Below are 27,876 nucleotides of genomic sequence, written 5' to 3'. Positions count from 1 at the left end.
TGCTTAATCTAAGAAATTTTCTTTGCAACTCTCTTTGTATGCCGATTATTCTTGTTTATGAGCTTCCAAAATCCGCGTAGAAAGGGAAGAGTAATGGAATGTTCTAGATCGGAAATACGTCCTGAATAATGGACTAAATTGCATTTTGGGACCCATGTGTACCGCCTTCTCCCTGTTTTGGCGCCAAATGCACTTCCGCTCCTTGTTTATTTGTCTCTTGGTGAAAGATGCTACAGAACACAATCCCTTTTTGCTTCCTTAACCTCACTAACATTAGAAGTTATTTTTCTAATGAAGAAATAGGTTAACTAATACAAAGACAGAAGTTTGCTTTTTAACAAAATGTACTACTTCTGAACTCCGAAAGAATAAAAAGTAGGGTCATTTTAACCATGATTTGAATGCCAAATTGCTAATAAGAGGAATTTTACTCGAACTTTCGAACAGGAACTGATCGCAGTTCACTGCGTTTACTGTCGAAGCGAAAGTATGAAAAAAAAATGAATTTTAGGTGATATCAATACTTTATTTCAGTTAAAAATAGTAATCATTTTCTTCTTAATTTAATTTTTGTATACCTATATTTATGGACCCTCGTCAAATTGATGAGGTGTTAAAGCTTACGAGAAAAAAGTCACCGATTTTTCTGTCGACGTGTTCGAATATCTTTGCTTAAAATTTACTAAAACCCAAACCTTCATCAGAATTTACAACAGTTTTCAGTTATTGAAACATTTTAATATACATTACGTTTACAGGCGCATGTTTACAACGTTGACAGGAAGGCAAAATATTGAGCACAATTCTCGACTATACTACATTTAGAAATCAAAACTTGAGTCAGTGAAAGTGACAGTTACGATATCTGAGGGAGGAAAACGTTCGCGATGCTATCTAATGTTGGAATTCTCCCTAATTTCGAAATAAGACGAATGAAATAACTGCAGGAGTGGTTTTCGTGAGTTTTTCCTAGATAAGAGTGAATGCGTACGAGCCAATTGTCTCTAGAAAACACCCCACGAATATTTACTTTCTTTTGGTAGACAGCCGTAGTATTTTTTTTGTATCTATGTATATAACTAATCTAGCCATAAAAGATGTAATTGTTGGTTAACGTATAACACTATAAAGCCGGCCAGACAGAATAGTGGTTAGTGACGCTCACAGCCGGACGGAAGGGCCTGGATCCGAAACATAGAAAACGCACAGAATACACGGTGGACTGAAATTCTCTCAAGAAGCTAGTGGTAGGGGAAGAGGGGTAAGAGATTGGACAGCTCGCCGGGGTGGTATCCCTCGGAATTATATTCGTGAAGGAAACCTAGTAGTTAACAAGGCATAGCGATGCCTATTATGCCTATTTGAATGAACTGGTAGACGCCTTGTTTGAACCTGTATCTGTAATACTATAAAGAATTTAATATTTTGAAGAAACAGATTGTTTTAGCCATTAAAGGTACACTGCTTCTCCTATTTAAAACCTTAACCAAAATATCTCGTAACTTAATTCTGCCTTAATTTTAATTCTATTATACGTTTTCTCTGCTAGAGTAGCACAGTTTGCCCTGCAAGTTCAGTTGAAGTATAGTTTTACAAAATATATACAGAAAAAAAAGAATGTAGCAAAAATTGGTCGATATTAAAAATCTGTGTTTGCATAAAAATATAGAAATTAAAATTAAAATTTTTACATACTTACTGGTTCCTAAATAAATACAATAATTATTTACGATTTCAGTAGTTACAAAATTCGGTATTTACACATTTGATAAAGCTTCAAAGGCACACGGCTATTCCTAGTTTAACTGTTCTATTTCCTAACCTTATCAGGCTAATCAATATTGACTGACCGCTTAAAGTGCTTTTCGAATTATGTAGTCCATTTGATGGATTCTGATCCCAAGAGTACAGACAATGCTCCGCTTTACAGAAAATTAAACTCAGACAGCAGAAATAATCACTCATATCTCTCGTGCTTTCCTTACTCCGTGTAAATTAATTTCTTTCTTCACTCAATATATATGACAGAGGCGTGACTCATGAAAATGATTATTAATGGAACAAATTTAAAAACAAAATTGAATAAGCTAAAAGGAATAGCTAAAATTCTGGATTAAGATAAATTCAACCTACTGTGCTAAAAATTTGTAAACTTTCACATATCAATACACAATATTTCCATTTTAGTATATTACACACGGCTATTGACTCTAGTTATGTATTATTTCGAATTACAATATCTTAAAATGGAACAGGAGAAACAAATTAAAGAGTCCACAACAGTGTTGCCAGAATTTTTTCAGCTTTATTTGCACGAAATCAAAAACAGCAGAAGTATCATTAGCAGAATCAAAAAGTCGCAGAAAATCGCACAGGACGTCAGAGATGTCATTATTTTGTTGAGATAGTTTCGTATGTTCAATGACCTCTGACGGCATCACGAATTCAGTATTCATTGGTTTCGTCAGATATGAAATGCAATTTGAACCTTATTCGTTTTATTTACGTAAGGAAAAGCTTGTCTCATTTTGAGATGTGTGAGGTGGTGTGAGTTCGTAAGGGGTTGTGCAGATCTCGATGACAATGAGCGTTTGGGTAGGCCGCGTTCATCGCTGACAGGCGACAATATTCTTGTGTGGATGCAGAGGAGAAAATTGATTGTGTGCCTCAAAAGCATTTCCCAGGAGCTCGACATTTCCTGTGAGAGTGTTTACAGTATCCTGTACGGGGCGGAAGATAAAGATATCGGAAGGTTTCACGTCGGGGATGCCTAAGCATTTGGATGACATGATGAGAGGCAAACCAATGATTGCTTCTCTGAAGCATCTGCAACGGTATACCAAGGAAAGCGAAAGTTTCCTGGCTTACATTGTTACTGGCTACGAAACGTGTAGACTGCATTTCATGCCGGAATCCAAGCAGCAGAGTATAGTGTGGAGATATCCCGGTTCGCCTGTGACAAAGAAAATCCGTTCATTGCCATTAATTGGGAAATTGATTTTTAACGACATTCTGGGATCGTTGTGGACCGCTCCTTATGGATTTCATGCCACACAATACAACGCTATGACAACAGTTATTGTTCCTCACTGTCACGTCTCCAGGCCGCCATCAGGCGTAAACGGCGAGGGATTCTCGGTGTCTGCAACGTGGTTACCCTCCTCGACAATGCGAGGCCACATGTGGCAATCCGAACCCCAGACAGCTCCATTAATTTCACTGGGGTAATCTACACCAACCACCATACAGTCTGGATCACGCCCTTAGGGATTTCCACATTTTCAGCTCCCTAAAGAAATTCTTAGCAGGACAGCGATCCACATGCAACGATGAAGCCAAGTCAGCAGTCCGACGGTGGTTTCACGGTCAGCCGGACGAAATTTTACCACAGGAGTATCTCAAATTTAGTGCAGTGATGGAACAAATGTCTGAATTGGTGTAGGCAGTATGTGTAAAAATAGTGTAAGGTATGTACAAAAGTACGTATATTTGTAATTTACCTGTACGTTCTCTATTTTGGCTGATACAAAATAGGAACAAAGACTTTCTGACTCGCCTAGGTACTTGTCTCAAGTTTTGACTAAAATTTTAAAACTACATTACTATTACCTATTGTTTAAACATTCATTTCTCCTTTTAATTAGGATTCTCAGTTAATTTAGGATTCCATTTTTAAATGAATATCCATTTTGGTCATATCCATTGTTAATTCCTTTTTCCCGTTTAGACTGTTAGCGCTTTTACATTAATGTTTTTGAGTTGACAGTTCCTTTTGTGATTCATTTTTGCCTAATTTTAATAGTTAATGCTTTGTATTGTGATTTAGAAAACTGATTTTGCTTTTTTTTCTACGCCATCTGAATTGTTTAGATGTTAGCAATATTATAATCAGGAAAATGAATTCAATATTTTGTCTATTTGAGTGCCCAATATATAGCGCTCCAGGCCACAAATCGCTTCGTTGTGATTACAGAATTGTGGAAACTGAGTGAAAATTTAAAAAGTAATAAAATCCTGAATATAAGTATTAAAGTGCAAAATTCTGTTTTCAAATCTATTGCAATATTTTTTCTTTTATTATGGTTTTTACAGAATTCGCTTATCACTAAATAATATAATATAATCTTTGCTTCATGCGTTCAAGAAAAACTTCTAAATTTCTCATTACACAAAAGCAAATAATTCGATTACACATTCTTTTTTTACAATATTTTATTTATTAATTTTTGAAATTACATACATCATTTATATACACAAAAGAGTCAAAACATTATGACCATGTGTTCAATAACGCGTTTTGCGACCTTTGGTCTTGAAAACATTTATAACTAGCCTTAGCATAGTTCGTGGTAAATGACTGAAGACACGTTGTACCAAATGTGTAAGTAGCGGTTATGCAAATTCGAGATATTCCGACATGGTGGTATTTAAGCGCTGCGCTGCCGTTCCATGACATCGAAAATTTGCTCTATCGAGTTAATATCCGGCAAGTTAGGTGGACAACACATTAATTGAAATTCACCCTAATGCTCCTGGAACAACTTCAACACAATTTGAGCATTGTGACATGGAGCGGTGCCCTGCTAGAAGATTCTATTTCCAGTTGGGAAGACAGATGCCGTGCAATGGGGTAACTGATTGAAAGTTATATTCAGACAGCCCGCAGGTTTCATGGTTTTGTTCTACCACATCTAAGCGTCCCAGAGCATCCCATGAAAGCGTCCTCCAAATCATAATACTACCACCACCAGCCTGTGTATAATCTGTTGTACAGGGAAAGAGCAACTGTTCGCCTTGAAGACAGCATAACCTGACACGACCATCGACATGAAATCTTGATTCGCCCTCACTGCCTCCCACTCATCCGTGGTCAGGGAAATGCCTCCTGCTTATCCGTGGTCCAGTCTCGATTTCCCGGCGTCCCGTGTAGGTGTAGTTGACAGTGATGTTTGGTCAACAGAATCGCACGAGTAGGACTTCTGCTTCGCAATCCTATATCTAAGAGTATCCGCTGAACTGTGTGTTCCAAAACACTTGAGCTTGAACCTGCATTGTATTGGGATGTCAGTTGAGCCATTGTCGGGTGAGCGGGATATTCTCCGAAGTCCATTTTCTTTAATGATGCGCGGATGTCCAACACTTTGGTATCTACTGCTGGTTTCACCGGATAAGTAAAACGGATAAATCTGTTTTACATAAATATTAGCGGTAGCAGATTGTGAACAACCTACCAGTCGTACGTGACCATAAATTCATCACAGATATATTTCGTAATACAGCAAGCCCCTTGATAAGTATAATCAAGTTCACACATCATTATCATGGTTGCGACATAAACCCTACAGTTTGTACAGCTGTGTACATGATTAAACAATGGACAAAGCGGCACGTTATGCGTATTGGCAGCAGCATGGCACAGTAGAAGATAAGGTCCGCATTTAGCAGCAGCGATAGAGTCGGTTCTTTTTTGGAATTTTCATCTCTGATGGGATAACAGCTGTTGCATTGCAGGATTATATATATATATAAGTATGAAATGTAATTATCTTGAAAGAAGCAGTCCAGAAAAATTTATTATACACAATTTAGAACAGAATGATGAACAGTGTTACGGAGATTAAAATGAGCAATTACGGGACATTGCTAAATTAAGTTCTAATTTTTGTTTTTCTCGACCTGTTATCCTGATTTCCTTCTTTTTATAAATATCTGAGCTATATGTATCTATGGGTAGTGAGGGTACAAAGTAAGCTCAGAAATTTCTTTTTCTTCGAAATATGGAATCAAGGAGCTCGAAACACATCGTATTACCAAGTTTGGTTTTGGTCGAAATACCTTTTCTACAATTGCTTTGTTTATTGGAAAACTTTAAAGATTAAACAAAGCAATCAATCAAACACAAGAAAATACCAGTTTTGCGCTGAAAGCTGTTTCCACTTGCTGTGTGATCTCAGGATTGACAGATACCACCTTCTGTGTAAGCATAAAAATTGTTTTTTTAATTATTATTATTGTTTACTATAAATTAATTTAATTAAATACACTATTGTAATATATAAATTATTTACGATATATAAAAAACTTTTAAAGTTCCAAACAACAAGAAAAGGAAATGATGGAGCGGGAAAAATTACGCAAAGTCACATACACAAATTTTAATCGCACAGGCTTGTCAAAAGCAGCAAATTTACAAAAATTCGCACGATCTTACAACACCGGTGTATAATCTTGGAGGAACAGATTCAATCAACTACGAATAAATAAATTAGAATAGGTGAAGCTTAAAATCTAAATTTTTATATATAGTAAGTACCTTAACAAAAACTCGCTTAAGGTTAACATGAATAAAATTTCGGTCCCGACAGTAGCGTAGATGATCTTATAGGAAATTTTATCGGTTAATGCCAAACTTGGGATGGCACAAATTATGGACATTTTCAGTCTGTTCCGGCATTGGATTTTTGCACTCAACACTAAGTTTTAAAAGGTTTTCATTTTTTAAACTTCCTGTTTCTCTCCTCTCAGTTAAAATTTAAATGAATTGTATTTACCTTCAAATAGTTATGTTAATTTTCTGAACTGTAGTTTAGTTACATGTGAATTTTCACAATGCTTTAACGTATCTTTATTTTCCGAAAATTCTAGCGACACTGTTTGACAACCCTATAGATGGCGCTCTGGCTATCTTTAGGACGCTACATCTAACGTCAAGTTACCAGCGGTAAGAGAGTGAAGCATGGCCAATAGGAAGAAGACAGGTTAGATCTGCAAACAAAACTAAAAATACTAGAGTAGGTAGACATGCTGTTTTAGGGTTTTTATTATATTTTGCTAATAATTACTTTTATTTTCTAGACAGTCTTACCTATACGTTCTCATTTTCCTACCTACGTTTTCCTGATAAAATGAGTTTTCACTTTTATCCTTTATGCAAATAGGGTAGAAACTATTATTTAAGCTAAGGTCTGAGTTGCTTCAGTAGGAGCGCGTGTTCTGCCTTTCGACCACGTTGTTTCTACTAATAAAAGCTAGCTATTCTATATCTGTAGTTATTACGTGCTTGTTAGCATATGCCGGTGATTCTTAGTTAAGGGCCAACTACACGATATTGATTCTGAGCAGCTTATGCTGATTATTTTTATTCAGCATTAGTTTAATTTCATATTTTCTATTTTGAATTCAAGCCCAAGTGAAGGCTTCTTGTACGCCCAAGAGGGGCTATTTTTTAATCTATTTTGATTTAGAAGAAAAAGGTATTTAACCCTTCTTTGGAGTTGTTATTTACGTACAAAAATTCAGCGAATGGTAGCTACGTAGTTCTTCAGTATTCGATCATCCAAAAAACATTATTTTAGCTAGTATATTACAGTGTAAATAAGTATAATTGCCGAAAAGTATTGAATAAAAATCTATCTTATCCATAATACCGAAAAATTGTGACAAAATTTTATTTACTTTGGGTTTCAAGAACAAATCAAAGCGATTTCTCAATGTTAAGAATGAAGCTGACGAATGTTCAACCATATGCGCCCTTTCAGTGTATCTTTAATTAGACCTGAACCAAATGAAACGAGATTGTACGAAATTTATACATTCAAGATTTCAGTTTGACTTTCTTTATTAACATAAACTAGTATCAATCCCTAACAGACGCGGAGCGAATTATCACTTGGTCTGAAGTTAACTACGGAAACTTAAGGCGATTATGTCAAAGTTCTGATTTATCAAAAGGTGATAATTTATAAATCAGGACTTTGACATACAACGCTCTTCTCATGTTTGACAAAAATCAACCATTACTTGTAGCGATGTAACTTAAAATCACGGTCAAATTTAAATTTGCTGGCGATTGCAATAAACAGGGAGGTGTACAAATCAGCTGTTATAGCAGTCCCATACACAAAATTTCACGGCGTTTAATGTTTTACGGCTAATCGTTTTTGCATTATGCGAGATACATGCGTATATATGTACGTACAGACGTCACAAAAGTCCATTTTTAATCCATTTTAAATCCATTTTGTAATCCGTTTTGGAAACAAGAGTTCTTTATTCTGTTCGTATGTACATACATCACCCAAAACAGTCATCCGAATGGATTCGGGAACTGTCAAAATGGATATTTCCGTTAAGATCTGATATTCCGAATATTTCACGATTGCAATACTTTTACTTCGTACAAAGAAGTAAAACTGTTAACTTATCGTTTTACTTCTAGTATAAAAATTAATTTCTTGAATTTTGCAATCAACATATGGTAACATTTGTCTTAATTTTATGGCTTTTTATAGTAATTTCAAAATGCATGCGTGATTAAACATCTTAAAAATAATTCTGAATTTCCAAGTAAAAAAATAACAGCGTTTAGAAAATTACTATGATGTATATTTTAATTGGTATAAAAATACTGCTAATTTATTTTCACTTCACAAAATCTACAGAATTCATGTTAACGGCTTATATTATTTTTAAAATGTTAGGCTGGGATCACATAAATTTAATAGTATAACAAACACTTTTAAATTTTCTTTCATTATTGTTCCAAATAAAAATATTTTAGTCAGTTATTTTTATAACCCAGTAAGGACTTATACGTTTGCATAACAGTTTAATTATGAAGTACGAAATCCCAACAAAAAATACCGTATATTTCAAAGCATTAATTCTTTAATTTTAATTTAACATGAAAACATGAAAATATTTAAATTTATATTCTGTGTATCAGCTTTAAACGAAAGCGGAAATGAGGAAAATAAGTTAAAGGAAATATTTATCGGATTATTATCAACTTTAATGCCTTTATTTCAAAATCTTAACTGGCAAAGCATTAAAAATCCTTCTTACTTGAAATCCACTTTTATTCATTTTGCTTAGAGCACTGGGAGATGAGATTAAACAGCAAATAACCTCATCAAATTCTTTCATCTAAAGTTTAATTCTTTCAAACGATTACACGGATTACTTTGTTTGTATCAGCAAATGAATCGATGTAGATGTGTATTCGCGAAAGTACTTTTTTCGCTTTTAAAATTAATCTTTGTTGGAGTCTACAACAGTTTTAATCCGGAATTTACTTTAAGTAAAGCAAGAAATTTCTTTTCCTTTAAACAAGAAAATCACGTCTAGCTACATAAACGTCTGAAACGAATATGTATTTCAACATATCTACGTATTAAAAGAAATAATTCTCCTTCTTTATGTATTATTTGTAATATATTGTAATTATTTTTGCGCAATTAAATTTAATATAGCTGTTCATTATTGAGTTTTCTCAAATCCTTTCTGAGAAATCATTATCTGAGCAAGGTTAAATTATATTTTCTTTAATTTATCTATTTAAAGTGTCTATTCTTTTTTATTTCCCAGGCATTTGTATAGACGAAAGGATCCATCATTTAATAATAATCGCATCATTTTTGGATGTAATATACTAAAAAATAAACAATTCAATTAATTTTGTTTAAAGACGCAAGTAGGGTCGGGGATATAAGGACAATCTCGCAAATTCCAAACAATGCGATGAAGAGATTGTTAATGCCTATTTTCGAGTTCCGCTCTCAGTGCTTATTAAAAATGGATCGCTCAACAGTGAAGTTACATTAACCCGGCGGAAGGCGCACCAAGAAAAGTTACTAGAACGGGCGTGTTGGGTATCACATACCCCAATATTTAAAATACAATAAAAATAGTATTATTTAGTTTTAAAACTGTTTTTTTTTTGTTCTTGTGTATTATAAATAAATGAATAATAATTGGGTTTCAAAAAATTAATTTCCGAAATAATCTTAAAATTAAGATAAATGAAAATAATAAACATCATGCCTCTAAGTTTCATTGCATCTCTAATACACCATGCTTTTTTTATTTCTTCACACTTTGAACGAAATACATTCATGTGTTCTTGGCACAGAATGTTTTCACATTTTAAACATTGCATTCACGTTCTTCTGTCCTTGGCGCGAGGGCAAAAAATTTAACACATCTTTCATACTTAGTTGTTTCGAATTTCATGTAGTCGTTTTAATTCTTCATCGAAACTTATGCTTTTGTTTTGCATGCAGTACGTCAATTTCTTGGAAAAATTTAATCTCTGATCTTTGTTCAATACTTTTTTTCATTAATTGTAATGCTAAGTCCTTCAAAAACAGACTTCTGTTTCTTGTTGGTGGATTAGCAGTTGAATGTAATATAATTCAAGCATTTATTACATCAACATTCAGTGCAGGAAAGAAAATTACCATTGGCCACCTTCTTGTTATTCTGGCAATTGAATAATTGGCTGACATTTCAGCCCCCATATCCACTGCTCCTTTAGCCATATTATTAAAACATATAATTCCTAACGTTTTATTTTCTCCAATATATATATATATAATGTTATAATGATCGTTATATAAAGCAAAAGAACAGTTTTTCCTTTTTTAGAAACATCAGGAATTAATGTTTTATCATTTTCGAAACCAAAACATTGTAGAAAATATTTTTAGTTTCATCTTCAGTTTCCGAAATGCAATCTTCATCGCTTTCAAATATTTCTAATAAATCTCGCATGCATTGCATCTCCAGTTCATAAGGACTCGTTCTTTTTACCATAATGCAGTTAGAAATTTTTAAAAAATTAATGTCAAGTACTTTAAAATCACTTGCGAGTAGAAATATTTACTGTTACACTCTAGAAATAAATTTCTGAACTAAATATTTAGTCAGAAAAACACTTACACGGACAGGCGCGTGGGGTGTGTCATACCCCAGTTCCAACAAAATACCGATAAATATTTTTCTGAAACACACAGGCAAAGAAAAAGCGGTTCTAAAAGTCAACCACAACTAGAAACTCAGCTACTGAAAGCAGCACAGAATTTCAGTTTCACAAGTTAAGAATATTCCACTTTTATGTAGGGTTGGGGTATGATACACCCCACGCGCCTTCCCGCGGGTTAACCAAGCCTAAACTACAAATGATGCACTGTGTAAGAAAATGGAAATCAAGCAGCAATAATGTAGTTTGATTCAAATGAATAAAATATACGGCCATGAATTCAAACAGAGAACAAACACTGTTGCGAAAGCGTCGCAAATCAGTAATCACTTTGCGGAAACATAAGATACACAGTGCGGTAAGAATGACTAGAAGACGATGCAACACATCTCATGTCATCTGAAAGTGAAAACTTAAGACGGGCTAAAAGTAGAATTTAAGAGAAGAAGCAAAAGAAATAGCTATTAGTTTCAAATGAAGACATTAATTAGATTTCCTGTTCTCCTGAGGTAATAATGATAAATTGTTTTCAATTAATCACTAACCTCGAATATAAAACGCACCCAAGTTTTGGTCAAATTTTAGGTTACAAAAAGTACGTTACTTCAAGTTTGGATGGGACCAAAGATTAATTATTACCATGTTTTATTTCTAACCGTCTGATTGGGTTACGACAACATTTATTAAACTGTGCATTAGTGTACCTAGATTTTCACATTCATTTTGTGAATTAAATTACTGCTAAATGCCATTTTCAGGCGAATCACATTAGAATTATTTTTGTTTAATAATTTTTATGTGTTTACGACTCTTGGCATTTTCTGGATGATCAGGAAAAAAATTCCATCCATTCCGCTGCTGGTGAAATTTGAAACTTAAAATGATTTCCTTTGTCTCCGAAACGATGATGTTTCCATGTGTAGAACTTACTCAGTTAACACTCGACAAAGCTTAGGATCTTTTCCTGATTTTTTTAACTTGACAATTTTTTTTTCGGAATTTCACAGACTTCTCGGATTCACCTTTAAATATATTCAGCAGCTTCTAACTTTTTTGCTTATCGAAAATTCACATCCTCTTTCGTTTGCTTAACGATTACTCAGTCTTTGCTTTGTGATATAAATATATTGTTATGTTTTTCGCTATGTTTAGAAAAAAACTCTCGTACTGTTTCGTTATGTTAAAAAACATGATTCTCGTTACGATTTTATTGCTTAGATGTGATGAAGTGGTATCTCATAAAAAAGCGAAAGATTAAAATTTGCAAAGATATGGTTTTAAGTTTAATCATTTGCTTATACTTTTAAGACTCATGCCAGTAGTCTTAAGGCTCATGCCAGTAGAAATAGAGTAAAATGCAAATAAATTTTTAGCAAACAAAATGTGATATCTCAATTGCTCCGTTGGAGATGTTATAAAACCTTTTCCTAAAGCTGCTTATAATTTATTGCCATATTGCATCGTTTATTTTGAAAAAAATCCCCTACCCGTAAAATTTCATTTTACGCTTATTATTAATTATAGTTATAAGAAAGGTACTCTAACCTTAATTTTTAGAGGAATTTATTTAACTTGGTTCGTCATTTTGTTTGCAGGGGTCTTAAATTTTAACCTCGTTCTGCTGTTTCCATCTGAAACCTTTTAGAATTTGAATTATCAAATTTTAGATTAAAAGTCAATATTCTAAAAGACTTTTCTTGAAATTCGATAGAGAATTTTTTATTTAATATTCAGATGTTCTCATATATACTTGCTTAATTTTAAAAGTAATTACTTCAGAACTTTCAACTTCACAGCGTCGGATAGATCAGAATAAAATCTTCGGCATAAAGTTTTTTTTTTTGGACTTTCTAATGCAATTGACTAAACTGTGATGATTTCTCCAGTTACTAATGCTTTAATTTTTAATCGAAAATAATGATGAGAAGGAAATTGTAAATTGATCAAAACTTTAAATGAATGTAAATTTACGCTATCAGATAAATTAGAAGATCTTGAAAAAAGGCGATGCTATGATTACGTACTACGTTTCCAATCAGAACGCTGAATATTTTTGCATTCCAGGGAAGTAACTTTTTTAGCACATTTTTCATCATATTACTATCACCTTTCAAATAAAAGGGTGTCACCATTAAATGCTATCGCCATATATTATTTTGAAGGAATAATGTAGCGAATTTAAAAGAAATGTATGGCAACAGTTTAGTAAGAATTTCAAAGATATGCTGTTTTTAAATAATTTGTGATCTTTTATTGAATTTTATGTTGTGTAAGTGCGAATAAAATGACAAATGAAGGTCAAATGACAAAATAAAATAACAATAAAAATATAAAACTTATTTGCGAATCATCTTACTAAGAAAACTCAACACTGATATGAATAACTGAGAAAAGTCTCATCTGAAATTCTAACAACACGCCTTTTTAAAAGCTTTCGCCATTTTTCTGTTGAATTTTGCTGACTAGAAACATTTGGAAGCTAGAAACTGGAGTTAAAACATCCTAATAAAAACTGAATCCCTGAGGTAGAGATTTCTATTTTATATATTTTTCATTGTATATGTGTATGTGTAAAGAAAAAATCTAGATAAGATTTTTCTCAAATTTACTAAAATAGGAAAAGTAATTTTTTATTCATTCACAACTCATACAGGAATAAAAATAACATCATGTAGTCGACGTGTACAAATTGTATTAGGACATTTTTAGAATTCCAAGATTATTAGCTAATATGAATATTTTAACAGAGGGTAATTAGTTTCAGTAAATGTTTCGGAATTAAAATTCCTGATGTTGGCGCACAATTTTTATTTTCAGTTTCAAGGGCCAAAATTATTAAGAGAGATAAAGAATTACCCCTTCCGTACCGAAATAACTGTCCTATTTACGAATTTATATTGAATTAAGAAGACAGAATTCGAAAGAAAGGTTTTGAATATGTTTTGCCTTTTACTTTTCTAGAGTATAATTGTAATACATTACGTCGATTAATTTTCATTATACTTTTTAGATTTGTGGGGAAGAAAAGCAATTTAAAGTCTTAAGAGAGAAATGTAATTCTACAAGACACACTGAGAATAAAAATGAAAGTCCTAAGCGTGGGTTTATAGTGACTGTCAGTAAAAAATGGAAGTTTGTCGGCCAAAATTGTTTCTGCGATATTGCAGTGAGCCTAACAGAGTTAGTTATGACAGAGGAGAAACAGCTAATGTTGAAGCAAAAATAAAGCGGCATAGTCGACGCAAAAGACCTGAAGAGATTTTGGAAAAGAAGACAGACAAGTCGAGTTTCGCAAACGCACTGCGTTAAGAAACTTTGCTGCGGCAATGGGAGAGCCACTAACGATGATGCAGAGAATAAAACAGAAGAACGTGTACTAAAGACATAAAACGAATTGCAAGATAAGAACACATAAAAACGACAATGCTTCAATCTCAAAACAGGCTCACGGAATTGATTACGTGTGCCAATAAAACAACAAATAACTTAATTTCTTCCTTTACGCTCGTTCGTTACGAAGTTCGTGCGGATTTGGAGTTAATAACGTTGACACTACTTGTTGAAGTTTTAAAACACACTTTACTGGCCAGTATTATTATCAGGACCGCTCTAAAACACGTTTTTACAGTCGTCGAAAAACTACAATAAACACGCTGACACAAGCTCCCGCCTCTGCTCGCACGTTCTCGGAACTCCACGTACTCTTGAGACTTTCCACGCTACAACTCACGATGCATTCGACGATACCCTAGAGCAGTGTTACTCAAAGGTCGGTCCGCAAGAAATATTTGCCGGTCCGCAAAATATCCAGCTATCTGACCAAAACCTAAAGTGTCATCGGCCGACAACCGATATTACAACAGCACCTACTTTACAATAACAATAGTTTACTAGCTTAGAAAATAATATGATCCATGATGAAAAATATAACAAACTCTCACTATGTACCTAATCGTCTTTCATAAATTGCCATGCAGTACACTTAGTACACCAAATAGTGTGCCCCTGTCTGCCTTGAGTATGGCTGATTACTTGAACGCTAAACATCTATCGTAGTGTTTAGGCGTCTTAGGTTAGGTTTCGCTCTTTATCTTGCTTACATTCTTCTGGAAGCTTGGACAACTGAAAATATACATCAGCGTGCGTTGTCAATAATTTTTGAATTTAATACTGTGCTATAACTACTATTTCTTTAATTTTGGGTAGATTAAAAAATCAATAACCAGGATGAGTAAGAAGGAAATGAAAGGCACATTACTAAATTTCGTGGAAAGAAAGCATTCTCCAAAACCAAGTACGACGTCCGCCCCTTCGAATACACATGAAGGTGAATATAGATCACAATCTGTCAAAAAGAAAGAAAATGTTTTGTGAGGCACTATATCGCAGACTATTTGAAATAGGGTTTTGTCCTTTGGCCACAGCTAGAAAATAACTGTGCAACTTAACATAACTGTAGAGATGTTCTTTCCAACGAAAGCATTATTTATGAATTCCGATTATTTCAGTTGTAGCCACTTGAGGACGAGAAGAGGTTGACAAATGTTGCTTCAAGTATGGTAGATAAGGGATCCTGATTCGCTCTTCTAGTGATAGTCACTGATCCGTTTTTATATGCAAGGGTTTTTGTGACTTTTTTGTAATATTGCGTGATTTTTCTCAGAGGTTTATTTACTTATATATGATAATTATACTGATATGTAATAATTAAAATATTTGCTTATCTTTATATTTAAATATGATTGTAGGCAAATGGTAATAAGTATATTACAATTATGTAGTAATTCTTGAATACCTTGTAAAGTTTTTTCGGGGAGGAGGGAGGGAAGAGGGGAAAAACCACTGGTCCGCGAATTTTTTTCGTAAGTTTTACCGGTCCACGGACCGAAAAAGGTTGAGAAGCACTGCCCTAGAGTACAGCTCCCGTCCCTCGATTCAGTCGTTCCCGGAGCTCAATACACTTTCTCGACGATGCACTAACCGCGATACACTAAGAGACTCTTTCGGTGCACTCGACGACCAACTAGGCAGTCGCTGACCGACTGTCAACTAGATCGACTGCGCAAGGACTGACTAACTCGACTCTCCGCGTACCAGCAGGGTTTATTTATCTTCTGGCTTGTGTTCGAGAACATTCTGGGCTAAACCAGTAAGAATTCGTTCCAGAAGGTTCTTTATCCGTCTATGGCATATCGTCAGTTTTGTCGCCAAATTGACGATTTCTCGCAGAATGTGGCAACCTTGCCTTCCTTTTTCTGGCAACCATAAAACTTGCTTTGTGGGGCAATCTGTCAAAAAATGTGTCAAAAAAAGAAACCGCGCCTTGACATTCCGTAACAATACTGATAATAATTAAGACACAATAACACGCCGAACAAATAATAATTCAGAAGTCAAACAACAAAAATTAGCATTATATTTTCAAAATTTTTCACAGGACTAGTTTCGATGGTTTTACCAAACCACCATTCTCAGCTGCAAAACCGCAAATACACAATCGCATTTGCGGCCGCAACCCCAAATACTGATAATGTTTATACGCCGCTAAATGTTCCCAACCGCAAATACTGATAAACCGCCGCAACCGCCAATACTGATAATGTCCGCAACCGCAAATACCGATAATGTCAGCCTCAACTGCAAATACTGATAATGTTTATACGTTCGCTAAATGTTCGTATGGTGTTCGTATAAATATTAACAACTGATAATATTTATTACGAATACCAATTTTGTTAATTTTGTTCTCTTTGATCAGTATTTTAAAGAATTTTATTTCACTTACATTGCTCTGTTATTTTTGTTTCTTTTGTCTATTTTACGACATTTTTACGTGCACAAACAACGCAACAGAATAATCGTAAGACTGGATATAAACTGATATACTCTACCCAGAATGGTCTAAAAGTTTATTTTACAATAGGAAACAATAGCCAAAAACATTCAGACAGGATTGCTAACTGATAGGGATGGAAATAAATATGAGCTTTAATCGAAAACATTTACCTAACGTACTTTAGAAATTTTGCTGCTGACGGGTTACTGGGGTACCTCTCAGTTCTTTGTTGCTGGTATTGATTAGAAATTTCGGCGAAAAGAACAAAATCTGCCACAAAATTCATCACGTATTTAAAAAATAGTATTACGATGGAAAATCTTAAAATAACTGCAAAATCACAATATTAAGACAAAATATTAAACAGCATATGAAAAAGGTAGACATTCTTCAGCATAAATACTCTAATTACAATACTACACTATCTAAAACATACTAATATTATTTGCACCACATATGCGGAGTTGGAAATTATCAACAACAAATCATCAGTTTATTTCAAAGAGGATGTGCTACTTAACGAGTATAAATTATTTAGCAATTAAAAAGTAAAAGTTATTGTTGAATTACAGAAATTTTAGACCAATCGAAACTGTATATAATAACAGAGGACAATACTAAAAATAAAAGAATAAAAATTTAATTCCATAAAGAATTATTATTGTAATACGAAGCATATTCAAGTATAGATATTTATTCATAATAAATGTAAATTCATTTGGAAGTAGGAATATAGACTAGGAAATGAGAACTAGGCAGCTACATTGCATTATCATGGTGTTACTGCCTATGCTTATTGTAATGTCCACTAGCTAATTCTGGCCTAATTCTATGTTTGTAAAGGCTAATTTTACGCCCTTGCAATGTTATCAGCACCCTCAGTTATACAATCACTATTTCGTGGGTTTAGCTATTCTGTCATTGATTACGTATGGTAATAAATGGTAATGACTGATGACCTAAGATTACGCAATGTTAACATTCTGTCTTCCCATTCAGCAGTTGCAGCAAATGCGAGTGTATGGATGCACTTCTTTGAAATGCTGGCCTAATGTATTCGACTCGTTTCATATAGTGGATCTAAGTAAACTCAAATAGTATTTGCTTCTCAGATAATATTGGTCATCCTGAAGCAAAAGGTATAAATTCAACTAGAGATCTTTTAGGCAAGTATGATTAGATCTTATTGTTTGCAATTGGCGAAGACATAGAAATTAAAACTTTTGCTTAATGTAATGATTTAAATTTAAGTATTTTATACCATCAAAATAAAAATTATATTATTGTAGATTAGGTCAGAGGAAATAATCCTTAAAAAATTGCTTTGAACTTTTCTTCACCTTTAATACTAATCCATGTTTCCTTTTTCCCCCTTGAGTATATATTTTCTTTATTTGTTGTTCTTATTATTCACTAAAATATACCTTCAATTTCTCAAACTCGTAACATTAGCTTTTTCCTTTCATCTAAGATTTCCAGCACACAATTTCGTTAACAACTTGAATTTCTAATTCATTTTTAAATTCATAGTTCTTTAATAATGAAACAGAGATATCCCTTCTTTGGAAGGAAAATTATTTTAACCGTGAATTTTGGTTTTGTAAATTTTTAGTGCCACTAGTTAAAACTGATTTTTTTAGTATGTTATCATACTACTATAAACATACTTAATTATTATTCATAATGTATTTTAAAGATTAAGCAGATTTCATCTTGGATTCACCACACATTATGAAAGCACTGTACATTTCATTACACTTTACATATTAGTTAATATTAAAATATCTTCTGAAGTTCATATTGTTCATATAGTCATAAATAATAAAATTAATAGTAAATATAAAACCTTTATTCAGCAAAAATAAATGAAATCACATTTTAGTTTCATTTAAAATAATGAGATAAATATATTTCCTTTTTTATTGTTCACACAATCATGTTGTTTTATATGATTTTTTTTGTTTAGAAGCTGCAGTAACCTTGGATCTTAGCTTTTTCTTTATCACAGATTTCAATATTCATTTAAAGTTTACCCTTTTTTAGATAATATATTCTTCAAAAAATTAATTCAAAAAATTACAGTGAAACTTCGGTTCACGAATGAAATTCGTTTTTGTTCACGAATGTAATTCGTTCTTGAAAGCTGTTTGTCAACCGAAATATTCGTAATATTTGTTCGCAAACAGGTTTCCTACAGGATTTAAAGACAAATGTTTTAATTCGTTCCTAATATGATTGCATATTTGAATTTTACAATAATATTTTGGGCACAAATTTTAAACCCAAACCTAAAGAAAATAAGCATAACTATAAAATAAAAAAAGATAAACACACTACTAAAAAAAAAAAATTTCAAAATTTAATTTTACTATGCCTAACAAAGGGGCATTGACATCATAACTGGAAAGCGATGAGGATGGTGTTATTGTTTGGTGCGAAATTTCCTTCCATAATAACATAAGATATAATTGTGTCTAGGCAACTTCTTATACTCGACTTTGGCTCCGCCTCACTGGGCCTTCGTTTTCTCAAAATTTTTCTAATGCGGTTTGTTGTTTCCTAGTTTTTGAAACTTTTCTACAGTTTTCATTGAAAACTTTTATTCTGTAGCTTGCTAGTATTTTATTGTGTTTTCTCGATGCACTTAAATTTTTCCAATTTTGCACAAGTTTTGCTAATTAGAGAGCTGGATTAATTCCTTCTGCCTCATCATCTGGAGATACTTTTTTCACAGTGTCCTTTCATTGTTGTTTCTGAATTTGTTGTAGTTTATTGTTGTTGTTAATCTTATTGACCTAATTTTTATCTTAATGATCTCATCTAATAATTTCTCGAAGTCTTCATTGACAACTTCCTCTTAGCACACGGTTTTACCTAGAAACACAATATTACAAATAGCAAAAAGTCTAAGCATCAAAGCGCTCAAAGTCAGTCTGGAAATAATTTCCTTCAAGCCGAATTTAAATCCTGTAAGAAGCTTGTTTCCAGGCTTCGTAAAAGAGAGTTAAACTAGGGAAAATATCCAAATAATGTTTTCAGTGATTTCACTCATCATTTATGTGGCATAAGATAAATCAAAATCAAAACATTTTTGAAAATCATACATTGCAGACTTGAATGCAAATCATTCGAGACATCTTTCGTCAGCCAAAGTATTTTTTGCTTATATAATTTGTTCGGGAACCTAACTGTCAGTGAAGTTAGGCGTTCGTGATCCGAGATTTCACTGTATTCTTATCATGAACTTAAACCAAACATTGACTGAATAATTTATTGTAGGGAGAATTAAAATATTAGACAATCTTTATATGAAACATGAATTAAAATTTTTCTTCCTTTTCTTGTACGCTCCTGTGTCTCTCCCTCCGCCCCTCCAAAATGTAACTTATTTTCGACTTTTGATTCTTCAACCCTTTTCTAAGGATCTTTTACAGGGTTTACGTAAACATTCGACCATGTAAAACTGGTATTTATCTATGGTGTAAATATTGTTTCATTATCGTTAGATGAACTATACATCTTTATGCTATTTAAAAAAATTGCCTTACAGCTTATTCTTGAAAATAAATCTAATCGTACGGAATAGTATTTTGAAATCTTTAACAGAAAATGTATTAGTTTCTCCGTACTTAAGCGTGGATACAAAATAACACTGGACAATTACATTCTCCTTGTGGACAATGTGCACATTTTATACCCTGTGATAAAAATTAACATAATTTTCATAATAAGAAGATTCTAGACCACTGTTTTTCAAATACATTCCAAATATCCATACGTTTACGCTTGTGTTCAAAAGTACTCAACGAAAATTTTATATTCCGCAAAATAAACAGCACATGTCAGTTATATTTGCATTCGTAACATATTCGCAACGCAAGCAGAAACTAGTCCTTAGAAACTAATTTGCATATTAATAATTTCAACAAGACGCAATGATCTGTTTGGTGCATAATCTGTATCTCTAAATTACGGTCTTTGTACATAAATTCGTACGTAATCGTACGGTACTGTGAGTAAGTAGGCAAATTTTGAACAATGCTGGACAACATAATTTGAAAGAAACCAGATGATGGTAAGCATCAGGCATCTCCAAAAGTGGATAGCGACTGTCGGGAAAGTAATTCGGATATATATTGCATAGTTTCTGACCTATGTATCCCGTAGCAATCAAAGGGAAGCTAAGACCAGTAACAGCGAAGTGGTTCGCGTTTCATTGATGTCTTTTCACAGAAAAAAAACCCCTTAATCTAGTCTCGATAGCATCTCAGCTGAACTCAATAGAGTATGTGTGCTCTTTGAGAATAAATCGCGATTTTTTCTATCGCAAACTGATTTCAGGCTGTTATTGATCTGGAAAAAGCTTTGCTATGGTGGGGAAGATTACAGTCTGATGATTCCAGCAGTGATTGCTTTCGGCAACGGTATTGATCTCCGTATTTGTGAATGTAGTGAGGGAGAGAGATTAGATGCTTGCTCAATATATTGGCCCGTTTCTTGTGTCTAAGAATCGTGATGTAATTGTTACAGACGAAGATGTGTGAGTACGGAGGATTCACACTGTCGATCCGTACACAACAGGAGTATCATTGCTTCATTTATAGGGCTATCAAGATTATCGACCTGAATCTCATCGAGCAAAGCTTGGAAGACATTTCTCTCCATGGCTGTCTAGAATCTCTGCGAGCTAAGGCTGTGTCTGCATGGAAGATGTACTTACATATGCCAAACTACCATTACATGATCGTATTATTGACATATATCTTTGCTTCTGGGTATTTGTTTTCTGCCGAAATGACAGATCTCAAGAACATAACTTTTTGCCACCAAAATTTCTTTTGTTTGCTTTATCACTCTTAACTAATTATTTTTTTGCCATTTTAGAGGCATTTCTTCCCCTTGCCGTTTTTTTTTTTTTTTTTTTTTTTTTTTTTTTTTTTTTTTGCTGTACCCTTCATCTTAAAAAGTTTCATTCAATTTCCTTATATATTTCTCTTTTTCATCCTCTTTTTACTTAGTGGCTTAACATATCATCTAGTTGCTATTTATCAACGTTCTTGTAATTTTCCTGAAAGAACAGCAAAAAGAGTAAGAATAATCCTAGAAAAAATGTAATACAGTAATATACCCGTAGTAATTGTAAGTAACATAACTCTTAAAAATTCATTTTATACCTAAATTAACTGATAATTGTAAATTAATTCATTATTTCAAATTAATACGTATAATTTCCTAATAAGGAAAAGACGTGTGCTATCCACCATAATTGTCTCCGTACCCACTGATGAGTCGTTTGGGAACGACTGTTTTAGCCCATTCTCTCTTAATCTAGTACTTTATGTACTACAAAAGCTAATCAGATCCTTCAATAGAAAAAACATTAATTTGAATGGCGTTTTATTTCTCTCAAATAGCATTTAGCAAGCGAACATGTAGAGAGTATCAGACGTTTTTGAAGCAAGAAACGCAAAAAACTTAGAGAGGTTCTCGCCGGGTTAGAACAGCACCCCCTGGACTAACTCAAAGCCTCATGACGGAATTCATGCCGTCATTGCAGTAAGGGCATGGACTTTATAAGTTCCATGATCAGGGATGTTTTCGACGCCATTAACTTCAAGGATGTGCAGAGATAACTCCTTAAGGTTCTGTTTAATAGAGTTAGTATTTAATTGACCGGAAGTTTTCATTTTTTCACTATTAGCATCATTCTTAAATTAGGAAACTATTTTTTCATTACAATTGTTTTAATATTTTAGATTGTTTTTCAAACAAATAATGAAATTTTATCAAATGTTATCTTTTCTGATTTTACAAAATTTGATTGAATAACATTTCAACCAAAGATGTTTCAAATTTAAGGAATCCATTGCTAATTAATACAGACTAACTAAACAGAAAAACAATAAAAGTTGACTACACGATACAGATACAGATATTTAAAAATTGAAGATAAATTCTAACTATTTGTTTAAATTCAGGACGTTCTTCTGCTAAAATTATGTAGTCAGTTAACATCTGATATTGAAAATTAATATAATTATTCTTAGCTCATAATATATGTTGAGTAATAATGTATATATATACAGAGAGATAGCATTGATAATTATGAATAATATTGCTATATATTTCACATATATTCTCTAATGGTAATGAAAATAAATACTCCCTTTTCGAAAATATAACAATACTAAGGTTGTAATGACTTTCTAATTTTTCATAATCATGAAATATTAGAGAGAAACAGCTTTTTTCCTGCAGAAAATGTGTGTATTCTGCAGTCTCTATTAAGAAAATTTATGTCATTTATGTATTATGTAACTTATTTTGCATTCTAAGCGGCATAATCCATCGTTATAGGAACATTTATTAATGTATTGTTCCGTACGTACGGGCAAGTATTACATTGAATTCACACAGGTACGACGACAGACTAACAAAATTTATTTTATCAAAAGCAACACTAGAAGGTTCTAGAACATTCCGCAAACATTGTTACGTAATGCATATCGTAGCGCCACCACTAATCACTAGGTGTGAATGTATCAATACCATCTGTGTATGTCCTCAAGCTGCAGCAACTAGCGGTGTTTTACCCTTTGTCCTACGCAACCTATGCATCGTAAATAAATTCCTATTTAAAAATACAGTCCGCTGTTTTATAACTCTAATTACGTACACAACCTCCGTACAATTTAATGGCTAAAATCACATATAGTAATCTTCTTTAACTGTCCTTTTATATTACTACGTTTGCGATTCAGCATTGTAATGGTTAATTCAGTCGCCATTGTTCTCAAACTGTTTAACTTTATGCACTGGTAAGACCTCCGGGTTGCTAGGACCAAATGGTACGGATGGTACGGTACAAATGGTTGTGTATTTAATTAGAATTAGAAAACAGCTTACTGTATTTTTAAATAGGATTTTTTTTACGATGCACAGTTTGCATAGGACAAAGGGTAAATCTCCGCTAGTTGCTAGAGCTTGAGCAAATACACAGATGCTATAGATACACCCACACCGCTAGAAGGCGTCCTAGTCTTTAGTGGTGGCTCTACGAAATACATTACGTAACAAAAATACTGACACATTTTTTCACAGTATCATAGAGTAAAATCAGTAGTGACCCAAAAAGCTAGTTAGAACGTTAAACGCAACGCACTGCAAAGCGCAGCTAAAGAGCGAAGCTAAACAGAAGAAAGTACTCGGAACTCACGCTGAGCTAACAACAACAACTGAGCAGATGTTTTCTACGGCCTGATAGAGTTTTCATCCGGTCGTTGTGGTATTTATAGTACTTTCTGCTTCTCGAAATTACTAGAAGGCAATATGAGGGTCGAATTATGCTTACAGCTAATAGAGTGTTCAATAATATTAATTCAAATGCAATACTTATCACGGTAATACAGGGGCCAGACCAAAATATTACTAAATGGTTTCCAAGTTTGGGGACTAATTTTTGTCGCCAAACGTGGAAGCCAAATTGTTGCCAGCTTGGCGATATCTAGCCAAATTACTGAGATACCCATTTACTCAATGTTAAATGTATTTACCCTGTATTCTTACTTTTCCAGCATAGCTTGTCTCTTAAGATTTTTCATGTTACGTTATGCAAACAAAATTAAAAAAAAAATTAAGTATAATTTTATTAAAATAAATCTAAGTTTAAAATTCGTAACAGTATTTTTATACTATCGTATTGCAAATCAATGTAATTCATAAACTGTTACATTTAACACAATGCATTAAGATTATCATTGCAGTATCACATTCCGGCACGCTACCTTTAAAAGCTGCAATTTCGACAAAAAAAAAAAAAAAAAAAAAAAAAAGGGGGTAGGCAGCCTAATCAGTCCTGGAAGAGTACACAGGTAAAATTTTATGAACATAGCGCTTATCGTTTTAAATTATGTATTATGTGGGTGTGTTCAAAGCGTCAAAAAGAGTGCTGAAACGAACATTGCTGAGAAGCATGTACAAAAATAAGAGATTTTGCCTACGATTATAAACACTAGATTCTGAATACCTTAGCAGATTTAGCATTACCCAGGGTGTGCCACGGGAAAGGCCTGCTACTCTACATCCTCTTAAAAAAGCTCTTCTTGATTATATGATGATTACATGTGTATAAATGAGAAACGTGTAACTTGGGTATATGATAGTTACATTATTTACATTTCATATTTACACTTTCGTCTATTTTTTCATGGTGGTACTTTTCCAAGAAAGTGACACTACCTTTGAAAAAGCACAGCCCAACATGGCATGTTTTGCACATGTAACGGGACGGACATGTTTTTCATATGTAACTATCAAGACGTAGCCGAACAAAACTTCTCTAGCGAAAAGCGAAAGCGAAAGAGAAAAAGAGAACTGCTCTAAAGAAAAACCGAACAGCTAACTGATAAAATCAACTCTTGACCTTCCTAAAATTACCTCAACAATTTCTTGTTTGATAACCAAACATTCCCTCCAAAATAATAATAATTATTATAATTATAATAAAAAGAGAAAAGAAAGAAAGAAAGAGAAAAACAGAAAATGAAACACAGACGTGGATCCACCTTTCTATTGTGAATGAGCTGACCGCAGAGCTTCAGAGAAAAAGGATACAGTTGTTGGTCTGGTTCTAGTCTCTCAGTGATCCCACTCTGGACACACCTGATGTTCGTCGTTCGATTTTAGAAAGATTTCAATGTAAAAATTTAAAATTAATATAGAATAAGGAGAATAGTATGCAGCCAAGAAAATAACATAGAAATTTCTTTTCAAACAATTCCTTTTATATCCTAAAAAAAATCTGGAATATTTATTTCAAAAATGAGGGTCTTTCTAAACTAAATATTGTTAAAATACATGGATTGGTATGTGTTGGGCTGCCATGTAGTATAAATGAAGAAAGTTCAGAGTAACCTATAAATCTTTTTTCATTCAACTTTTCTGTGCGTATACAAGGAAATTTTTATGTGTGCCCAGAACGGGCACACTGTGCCTCAAAGGGGTATAGTATATTGTCGAATAAAACCACCAAAATTAATACCTCAAAACGCACTGAAGTTATACACTACAATTTTTGACTTAAACCAGTTTTTCGCTTTATGCAAAAATGGGATAAATGACATGCACCTGACTATTCTTTTTAACTAAGTTTTTCATTTAGTTAATACCCAGAGGAACAGTAGTTAAACAGAGGAAGAAAACGGAAGGAAATGTAATCCACATTTTTTTGTAATGTAATAATAAATAAGCCATGTCGAATTATTCAAAACTTTTTATGTTTAAATCTGAACAATAAGTATTTTGCTGCTCTTATCGAAAATTAGATTTCATCATATAAAAATGTATGACATGATATTTCATAAAAGCTGCAATTTAAATTTTGTCTAGAGATAGCATAAAAAAGTACTGTTACATAATAAAACAAAAAGGAAATTTACAATTACAACGTTCTGTAGAAGAGCTCAAAAGTATCAGCAAGGATTTTAACATTCAAACCCAGCATATATAATAAAATTTCCTTCCTATTTTCATTATAAAATAAGACAAAATACATTTTAGTTGCTTTTGATGACAGGAATATCGAATTCATCTGTTGCCAGCTTTTAATACTGGTATTAGGCTTGAATAATAAATTGTATTAATATTTTAGAAGGCCGTTTAGAATATAAAACAGAACTGAGTCGCAAAATCTGAATTTTCTGTTTTAGAGATTACTAGAATAATATACTTTATCTCCTTTCAAAAGGAAAAGAAGTATTGAACTATTATTAAGCATTAAGTATAGTTTTTGTTGCATGAAATGTTTCGTATGTTATTCCATTATGCAAATGGGAATAAATTTGCTTTTCTAAAAATGTTAGGGTTATTATTCCGAAATAGCTATTAGTCTTAAAACGCCATTTTGCATTGTTTCACTTTTCATTCGAGCTGTGGCCATTCGGAAAAGTTTATTATACTTATCTTCCAGATTTAATCTCAAACGAAGCTGATTAAAACAATAGAAGGAGTTAATAAGTAAATTATTATTCTTAACTTTTGTAACCGATTCAAACGCAAAATTTAATTCATGATATAGCCTAATTAAAAAATTTAACATTTTTATAGAATTACATATTTTTCTTTACTTTTAAATACACAGAAGTAATATAAAATTTCTATATTAATCTAATTGTATATTCATCTAATATCCCATAAAATGTTTCGCTGTTTTGGACCATCTCTACAGATGATCTCTGCTGATAAACCGTATTACTATAAATTTCAAAAGTGTCCTTTTGGGCGAACTTTAAAATTTAAAACCTTTTAATAATTTTCAAAGTATTTTAATATACTTCAAGCTGATTAAGTAATTATTTTTTGCCACATATTTTTTTAAAATCTAATTTGCCTCATCAGTGTTTCTTTCATCAAATAAATGATATTATAATCTCGAAAACCCTTGCGACCCGAAATTATTAAATTTGGAATGAATTTTTCAGATTTTAAAATTTTCAATTTTAGTTTAAAGCACAACTCACTTCAAGGCATCTGCATTTTCTCTGCAGTAACCAAATTGAATAAAATATTGCCCACTCGCTGTTCAGGATTAAAACAAAGCGTCCTGAGATTATACAGTGGATGGACAAAAATATGGAAACACCTTGTGAAATGCATGTTTGAAATGAAAGATTCATTTTAATGAAATATATAGGTGGCGCTGGCGTTTTTGACTACTGACGCCACCTATACAACTTCGTAAATGAGCTAAACAGTTCAGTTGTTGTCGGAGTACTGTTATGTGAGGTTGTCATTGCATTATGTCAGAGTTAACAGACTTCGAACGTGGGCAAATTGTTGGAGCACGTATGGTAGGTGCTTCCGTAAGCAAGGTAGCCGAGGTGCTTAGTGTTTCAAGAGGTACTGTATCGAAGATTTATTCTGCATATTTGAAAAGCGGAAAAACATCATCTGCTAAATCACAGCGCGTACGAAAGTGTGTCCTGAGTGATCGTGACAGACAATCATTAAGGGCAATTGTGACGAAAAATAAGAAGACCACAGCTGCAAAAGTTACTGCAGAAATGAATGTTGTGTTACCGAACCCTGTGAGTACCAAAACAATTAGAAGGGAACTCCATAAACAGGCAATTGCTGGCCGTGCTGCAATTGAGAAGCCACTCATCAGTGATGTTAATGCCCATAACAGGAAAAGGTGGTGTTTAAGTCATAAAGGCCTAGACTATAGAGCAGTGGAAGCGAGTAATATGGTCTGACGAGCCTTCTTTCACATTGTTTCCCACTT

Source organism: Stegodyphus dumicola, chromosome 6, assembly GCF_044657685.1.
Source record: "Stegodyphus dumicola isolate Sdum_Otavi_A_Nest chromosome 6, ASM4465768v1".
In the NCBI taxonomy this organism is placed as follows: Eukaryota; Metazoa; Arthropoda; class Arachnida; order Araneae; family Eresidae; genus Stegodyphus; species Stegodyphus dumicola.
Note: the sequence above shows the minus strand (reverse complement) of the source record.